This window comes from Octopus sinensis, linkage group LG18 (genome assembly GCF_006345805.1).
Source record: "Octopus sinensis linkage group LG18, ASM634580v1, whole genome shotgun sequence".
In the NCBI taxonomy this organism is placed as follows: Eukaryota; Metazoa; Mollusca; class Cephalopoda; order Octopoda; family Octopodidae; genus Octopus; species Octopus sinensis.
The window spans coordinates 9,485,854-9,495,853 of NC_043014.1; the positions used below are offsets into that span (position 1 = coordinate 9,485,854).

Here is a 10,000-nt window from a genome sequence, read left to right on the forward strand (position 1 = left end):
AAGGATCCTAAACGTTACAGCTAGCGAAAAAAAGAGGTAAGGGGGAGGAGAGGAACGCATTGTTAAAAGACGCTATCAAAGTAACGAATAGGGAGAGAACGGATACTTCGCGTAAGGAAAAGAAAGAAAGATAGGTGGCGGAATATGTGTAGCAAACGTACACAAAATAGAATTACATATATATGTGTATACACAAGTGTATATTAGTATAAATACACATATAAGATCATATATATATATATAATATATATATATATATATATATATATATATATACCGGAGTAAACACATAAATGTGAAACAAGGTGGAAAAAAGAGTACTCAAATACCAGTGGTAGAGTAATAAAAAGCATATTACTCTACCACTGGTATTGAGTACTCTTTTTTCCACCTTGTTTCACATTTATGTGTTTACTCCGGTCTAACCCGATCCTTGTAAAAGTTTGAGCGACTCTGCACAAGTAGGAAGAACAAACAGCTGAAAAAGTATATATATATATATATATATATTTATACGGAAATATGCACGTAAATACACATCCACTCAAATATAGGTGTAGAGACATGCATACATATACATCCATTTTCGTATGTGCATGAGTATAAACACACACGCTTACTTACACATATGCATAGACGCACATATACGAATACATATACAGGCAAACAATACAGACATCCGTATAAAAACATAACTTTTTTTAAAAATTGCTGAGTGTATAATAATAAAAATCGGATAAAAGACATGCAAAATAGAACACCATATCTCGACTTATCTACAAATATAAGGATTAAGTGGGTTTCTAAAATACAATAAAATGAAATAAAAATAAAGATAAACTCTTAGACATGAAAATAATATATACATATAACAATCGAAGGTTTTCTTGAGAAATATGTCGAAATATATACAATATTTTTCGATGCGAAATAAAGTGTCTTACTCAAGAATACAACACGCAGCTCGATCCGGGAATCGAACTCACAACCTCACGATCATAACCTCGACGCTCTAACCACTGAGCCATATATATATATATATATATATATATATATATATATATATATATATATATATATATAATATATATATATATATATATATATATATATATATATATATATATATATATATATATATAATATATATAAATAAATAAATGGACTTTAACGCAGGTATAAATCAAATACTTTTACTTTCGACACATGTTTCGAAGACTTCACTGATATTATTCAAAAGAATGAATGGTATTAAACAATGCAATTTTCTCGTCGGGGAAGGGAAAAAACGAAACTCGTCAATAAGAGATTTTAACAGAAATAAAGTGGAATAAAGTGTCTTGCTCAATTAAAGTATCCTGGTAACTAAGACAAGGTAGAAAATGCTAACATTTTTTCATCATCAAGAACATTTTAGAATCGGTTTCAGTATTTTTGATTTTTTCAACATAGAGATAATAGTGAGAAAGAAATTGTGAAAAAAGTAAAGGAAATGTTTCATTAAAATATTTCCATAGTTTCCAAACGCAAGAAACATTTTCCTTTTTTCTGTCTGTGTCTCCCTTCTTTTTACTCTTGTGAAGTTTTCGCAGCAGGTAGTAGTTAATAGTATTTCAAAATTAATATTTGTTTCGAGTCCTTGGTTTTGATTTTTTAAAGATCAGTAGTAGCAGTGAAGAAGAAGAAGAAGAAGAAAGTGGGAAAGAAGAGAAAGAGTAATAAAAATACGGGAGTGCTATCATAGTTGTAGGATGCTGTTGGAATCCTCTTAAATGGTCAAGTGACCTGTGAGTGACATGTTGTGATTGTAATATTAGTGATTGGAATAGTCCTGAATAAATTCATGGCTAGTGACTGGAGTCGTTGTTATCGTCTATCTAACCTCACTAGCAAATTGCTGACCCGGCACCTAAATCATAAACTTCTGCATCAATAAATATACATGATTATATATATATATATATATAATTGTGTACGTATGTGTGTGTATACTTGCGTATATATGTGCGTAGTGTCTGCGTGTCTGTATTTGAATTTTTATATGCGATCTTGGTTGATTTACTCTTTCAAGTGCGTTTCATGTGAAACCGTGAGCTGTAAATATTATTGTTTGAAGGTTCACTTTGCCAATAAAATTCTTATGAAATGGTTATAGTCCATTGCTTTTTTGTTCAGTTAGCCATTATATATTGTTTATCTCTCTATTGATTCTGGTTATATACTTTTCGTCAAAATATTTTTCAGCGTAAATATGTTTGACCTTTTGAATTAACATCCATCTTGAAACATATTTTAATTTTGTTTTTATTATATGTACATGGCTATGCGTTATTTATGCGCCACTGTCGTTGCTGCAACGCACTAAGCTCAAGCATGGTGAAAAAATAAGTACTTTGCGATATTTTTTCCAGATATTGATTCCAGCGTTCATTTCCCAACATGGATTTGAACCGAGAGGGTTTGCTGAAAAATAAATTACTTTCCACTGAAAAATTGTAGCCTCGTTATCTAAGTCATTAAAGGCCATAATTAGAATATTTTAAAATTCCATCTTTTATCATTTACTTATTTCAGTAAATGACTGTATTTCCTCTAAGATGTGGCACCGCTTCGAAGGAATTTGGTCGAAAGAACTAAACACCAGTACTCATACGTTAAAGTTTGTACTTATTTTATCGTAGCTTTTGCCGAAACGCTAAGTTACGACGACGAAAACACACCAATGCTGATCGACATACGTTGATCTGGGACAAACCGAAATACATACATACAAACACACACACACTCAAATCATGCGCACACACATACATACTAATAGAGGGGACAAACAAGGACAATCATAGGTATTAAGTCGATTACAACGACCCCAGTGCGTAACTGGTACTTAATTTATGTACCTCGAAAGGATGAAAGGCAAAGTCGAATTCGGCTGAATTTGAACTCAGAACGTAGCGGCAGACACACTACCTATTTCTTTACTACCCACAAGGGGCCAAACACAGAAAGGACAAACAGGGACAGACAAACGGATTAAGTTGATTACATCGACCCAGTGCGTAACTGGTACTTAATTTATGTACCTCGAAAGGATGAAAGGCAAAGTCGAATTCGGTTGAATTTGAACGCAGAACGTAGCGGCAGACACACTACCGCTACGCATTTCGCCCGGCGCGCTAACGTTTCTGCCAGCTCGCCGCCTTCTTAGTGATAATAATGAGTAATCCATAATATCGACAGAAAGAACATTAAGATTATATAAAATATCACATAACGTTATATAAATTGTGTGATGGTGGTATATTTAAAATCTGGTTCCAAAAGAAAATGTATAAATCCTTAAAAATCCTTTAAAATGTTTTAGCCCGAAGGCCGCGGCCATGCTGTGGCACCACCGCTGAATGAGCTACACTAATATGTGAATCGACCTCTGATACGTGGCACTTGATCGACAAGGGAGTTCGATGCTGAAGCCGCATCTGCGTCTCCTGTCGTGAGGTAGGTTCATCTGGGACTCCCGACAAGAAGAGATCCAGTTTAGTTTTAAAGAGACCCACATCCACACCATGTAAGTCTCTCAGGCATTTCGGGAGGATGTTAAAGAGCTGTGGTCCTCTGAAACCCAAGCTGTTGCAGTATCTGGACCTGTATTTTGATGGTGATGTTGGAATCTTTGACACCATGCAGTGGCGCCCCGTTCTGCGGTTGGGGTAACTTTGAATGCCAAAGTTTGGGACAAGACCTTCCAGGATTTTCCAGATGTATATCACCGCATATCTCTCCCGCCTCCGCTCTTTCCCAGTAGCTGATATTTTGCAGTGAGACGATTTTCTTTGTGTAGCTTCTCTGAATTTCTTCGAGTTCTGCTGTTAGTTTTATATTGTGTGGTGACCATAGTTGGGAGCAGTAGTCCAAGCGGCTGAGGACAAATGTTTTCGATAGGTAAGACAATGCAAAATTCTTGATTAGCGTTCAAACAGAGAATATGTAAATCAGGGTGAATAATAAAATGCTCAAATGTGGTGGACAAAAGCGATGACATTTATTTTAATGATGAATATTTCCGCTTACTGGAATTCAAATATAAATGCACAGAAGACAAAGTAAAACGAAAAAGGGTCTCACATGGATAGAGATAGAACTTTTGGGTAGGTACAGATCCGCAGAGGGTGAAGATATCCCGATTCAGAAGCATGTCATCAACACTGTTTATATTGAAATGAGTATCCACAGCTACTTTAATATGAGAAAGACAAGTGTTGCTTGCGTTGTGTCGTTCCTGAAAGAAAACAAAAGGTTATATGAAGAACCTGGATTTGGACTGTTGATACATAAATAAATACGGTTTTTATGAAGCATTACCGTTTGTCTGAGTCAAAAGATTACATGTGGTAAATTTATTCAAAACCTATCAAACCACTGGTATAAAATATTGGAATGTTTCAACTCACATTCACCGAAGACACAACTTACACTTCAGAATCGATCCGCGCTTCTTCTATTATTCTTTTCTCTGATAAAATGACAGTTTATTTACTGAAGCCATGCATATTGTTTTTCTAGTGTATAAAACTAGGCAGAAACAAAAATTTCGTTTATTTGCCCCATTGTTTCAATTTCAGGCGTTCATATTATTGAGGTTTCTAGTTATTCTGATGGACTATATAATTTAATTTTCTTATCGTTGGAAAAGAAAATCAATGCCATTTAAATATATTATATAATAATAATTCAGACCGCTCCTAGATTTACCATAAATATTCTGGGTACCAATAATCTTAACGATATCTGGTTCGTATATCGTATCCAGTGATTTGTTAAACACCAACGTCTATATTTTTAACTGCCTTCAGACCACGTTGTTGCAGTCGTTCGCTATCTGTCCATCAACAACTTCCTAGATTCCTTCAAAGTACTTCGGTAGCACTTAAGTAGATTATGGAACTACGTTCGTCTTCTGACTGCAGCATTGATGATAATGCAAAATACATGTTTATTCCAAAGCAATTCTCGTAGTTGTCTACTCTGATGTCGAAATAATTTTTGAAATGCAAGGCACGTAAAAGCCTCGCCTTGATTGAGACTACTACCACCACCTTGTCAGAATGCAATAAGTTGAAAGATTTTAGCATTTGAACTCGAGTTACCACCTTGTCCATGCCTATTAGTCCGAATAAACAATAGCGTCAGCTTGGGGAAGAATGTTATGTGAATTCTTCATCGCGTAAGACATGAATAATATCAGAAGAGAGATAAATACAAACATATTTACTTATATAATTCCACACACAATGCAGTCGGCTAAAATATGAATTTATGTTTGCCACTGTGCAACAATTTCGTTTCTGTTTTTTCGTTTTACATTTGACAATGATCGACGTCTAGAAGTTGTATATTTTCGTTAAAATCTTTTTCCATTCCTGCTGTAATACTTTCAGACAGGAGGCGCAATGGCCCAGTGGTTAGGGCAGCGGACTCGCGGTCATAGGATCGCGGTTTCGATTCCCAGACCGGGCGTTGTGAGTGTTTATTGAGCGAAAACAAATAAAAAAGCTCCACGAGGCTCCGGCAGGGGATGGATGGTAGTGATCCCTGCTGTACTCTTTCACCACAACTTTCTCTCACTCTTACTTCCTGTTTCTGTTGTACCTGTATTTCAAAGGGCCGGCCTTGTCACTCTCCGTGTCACGCTGAATATCCCCGAGAACTACGTTAAGGGTGCACGTGTCTGTGGAGTGCTCAGCCACTTACACGTTAATTTCACGAGCAGGCTGTTCCGTTGATCGGATCAACCGGAACCCTCATCGTCGTAACCGACGGAGTGCTTCCACACACTTTCAGACACTTTGCGAGCGCCACCACTGTCATGCCTATTTCAATGAGCGTTAGTATAAAAGTAATTAACACTGGCGTTGTATTGAGCAGTGGTGGTTATAATATTGAGGTCTGTAATATTTTCTGATCTTTACTGAAATATTGTTGAGAGTACAGTATTTCATTTCCGTTCTTTTTCATCATATTCAGTATACACCTATTATATTAATCCTCGAGCAAGAAGGAATTTTTTGCAAGGGTGTCAGGGATCTTCACACTTTTGTATCTTTATAAAAATGATTTTTTTCACCGATAGAGCTAACTATTGATTTGCGCGTCAGTTAGTTATATACTACAGTAACCAGGAAGATTAGGCAATAATAATAATAGAAATAATAATAATAGGGCTGATTGCTATCTAACTCAGATACCAGGAAACCCCAAAATGGCAGAAATTCATAAGATAGTGCTCATGGGAACTGCTCAAATCCTACGCAAAATACTTTCTATGTAATCTCAAGTTTTAAAAGAAACATAATTTTCGGGTTTTTCTTTTAGACATTCACTAGTACAACACAAAAAAAAACAAATATATGGCACGCTAGGCATAACAACAACATGAACTTCCAACTTGTTGTCTCTTGCGGTCTCTGGGTGAGACTTGGAGCCAACTTGTACAAATATAAAGCAAAAGTCAAACATATAATAATAATAATAATAATAATAATAATAATAATAATAATAATAATAATAATATTTATAATAGTAATAACAATAATAATAATAATAAAGATGATGATGATGATAATGATGATGATGATAACAATAATAATAATTACGAGTGGTGGTATTCTGCTTACTACCACACATTTGCTTATGAGTTGCTTGACCTTAATCAGTTGAGCATGTCCCTCAGTTGCTTACAATGTGTGCATCTCTTTTCCTTCACTTATCCCCCTAGGACGCTGGATGTGTCTCGGCTAGTGATTGTAACAATTATTCAGATTAAAAGTAAATAATAATAATAATAAATAATAATAATAATAATAATAATAATAATAATAATAATAATAATAATTAGGCGTATGAGTGGCTGTGTGGTAAGTAGCTTTCTTACCAACCACATGGTTCCGGGTTCAGTCTCACTGCGTAGCACCTTGGACAAGTGTCTTCTACTACCGACCAAAGTCTTGTGAGTGGATTTGGTAGACGGAAACTGAAAGAAGCCCGTCGTATATATTTATATATATATATATATATATATATATATATATATGGCACACTAGGCATAACAACGACGTGCACTTCCAACCTGTTGTCTCTTGAGGTCTCTGGGTGAGACTTGGAGCCAACTTGTACAGACATAAAGCAAAAGTCAAACATAGAATAATAATAATAATAATAATAGAAAGATTTAAACTCAAATTATATTAGGAGATAATGACTAGATCTTACAATTATCTCATGTGACATTGAAATATATTTGCCTTTAACGAATCGTTTGAAACTTTTCCAATCTAACATTACATCAGTTAAAACAAACACATAATGAATATTCGGCAAATTTAGGTGCCAAACATTACAGGTGAGTTTAAGTAAGTTTGTATTCCACAGGTGCTAGTTGCCTTAGCTTAATTTCCCGGTATTCTTAGCTTAGTTACCTTAGCTTAATTTCCTGCGATATAATCCAGCATTTTAATTAGAGATTCTACAGACGAACATTCGACCAAATACTTTCTAGTATAAGGCAATCGTTGCAGAAGAGGGATCGAACCAATATCCTCCGAATTGCTAGATAAACGCTGAACCATACGTTTTTACACAGACACGCAAACACAGAGATATACGTACATTCATATACAAAGATATACATGTCATAGGCTCAGGAGTATCTGTGTGATAAGTGGCTTGCTTACCCACCATAGAGTTCCAGATTCAGTCCCACTGCGTGGCACCTTGGGCAAGTATCTTCTGCTATAGCCTCGGGCCGACCAAAGCCTTGTGAGTGGATTTGGTAGACGGAGATTGAAAGAAGCCCATCGTGTGTATATATGTATGTGTGCATACATGTATGTGTGTCTGTGTTTGTCTTCCCAACATCACTTGACAACCGATGCTGGTGTGTTTACGTCCCCGTAACCTAGCGTTTCGGCAAAAAAAGTGTCCGATAGTATAAGTACTAGGCTTACAAAGAATAAGTCCTGGGGTTGATTTGCTCGACTAAAGGCGGTGCTCCAGCATGGCAGCAGTCATATGACTGAAACAAGTGAAAGAGTAAACGAGTAAGAATATGCCATATTCATAGAAGCTAATGTATTGATCCTATCTATTGGGACCAATCAATAACCAAAATCAGATTCAATCACTGAGAGGGTCTGGTCGGAATCTCTTTAATATTAGTTCCTATGTAGCTATACAATATAACAAAAAATCAATTTCTATAAAGATAATTGATTACTACGTTCGTTAGCATGGCGGATATATATATATTCAATGTTATATTAACTTACGACACTTCATGTTCTGATTTCAAGTCATATCAAGGTCAACTTATTAATTCATTTCCCGATATCGATAGAGTTATGTAACTCCCAAATAGAGCGTTCAGTTTAATCAAATCATATGTTTCGCTAAAATAGTATGTGGCCTGTTTCGATATTTGTAAATCGATAATGCAGTTTTTTACATACCGTGTGGTATCTATCTTCGTTTGAATATACCTTGCAACCAAATACGACGTGCAACAGCTACAGTCTCAGTGGCATGGACAATTCTTTATCCATTAGCAATGTACATACATTAATGTTGATGATGATCATGATGCTGATCCATGATACTACTACTACTACTACTACTACTACTGCAATAATAATAATAATAATAATAATAATAATAATAATAATAATAATAATAATAATTAATAATAATAAAAATAATAATAATAAATTGATAATAACAATTGACAATAATAATAACAATAATAATAATAATAATAATAATAATAATAATGATAATAATAATAATGATACTAATGATAAAGTTTCTCTAAAAGAAACGGAAAAATTTTCAAAATACAAAGACCTACAAATAGAGGTATCTCAAATGTGGAATATAAAAACAGACACAATTCCTATCATAGTATTCGCGTTTGGTATGATTATAAAAAATATTCAGACAAATACATAACAAAAACCCCTGGACTTACAAATATATATATATAACATACAGAAAATTGCACTACTGGGCACTGCACACTCCTACGCCAAACACTTTCAATACAGTAACCATCAGAGCATCACAACAAATCACAGCACGTACTCAAGGTACACAGAGCTGCGCTCGGTAGGGCCGTCAAAGTACGTGATAAGAATAAGGCTACTGAATAAGGATAACAATAATAATGATAAAGATACAGATGATAACAAGTGTAATAAATAGCCAGCGTAGGTTTGGCGGTTGATTTACTTATTTGTCCATTTATGAAAGCAGAATATATTTTCGATCAACGCCATATAAAATAGAGCGAGATCGGAACAAGGATGTGAATGAAGATATCATATACACATACTTGTGTGCGTGTGTATGTAAGTGTGCCTGTGTGTATGTGTGTATGTGTAACTCTGTACACGCTCTTTAACTCTCCCAATATATATATATATTATATATATATATATATATATATATATATATATATATATATATATATATATATATACACACATGTGTGTGTATGTGGGTAGGTTTCAATATATGAATGAATAGAAATAAATAGATATGTGTGTTTGTGTGTATATATATATATATATATATATATATATATGCATATATTTATATAGATGGATATATAGAATGATAGATAGATACATACATACATATATACATACACACACATATAGGTAAATGTATAAATATACACATGTAAGTACATATGTATATATATATATATATATTATTGTTATATTTCGGAATGGTCATATTGCCAGTTTAGCCAATAAAAACACACGCACTATTATTTATTGGCTAAACTGGCAATATGACCATTCCGAAATATAACAATATCTGTTTCAACACACACGACTTCACATAAAAAATCTTGCACAACAAATATTTAAACGTACTATATATATATATATATATATATATATATATATATATATATATATATATATATACATATATATACATATAT

General features: G+C 34.1%; 1 long non-coding RNA gene across 2 annotated transcripts in view; it reads right to left on the bottom strand.

Annotated features, from left to right (window-relative positions):
* The window catches only part of LOC118766900, a 526,709-nt gene that overhangs the window by 54,647 nt on the left and 462,062 nt on the right, over window positions 1-10,000 (bottom strand). For both annotated transcript variants that reach the window (XR_005002809.1, XR_005002810.1), the window contains exon 5: window positions 4,123-4,276. This is a non-coding gene — a long non-coding RNA (uncharacterized LOC118766900). The remainder of the gene's footprint in view (window positions 1-4,122; window positions 4,277-10,000) is intronic.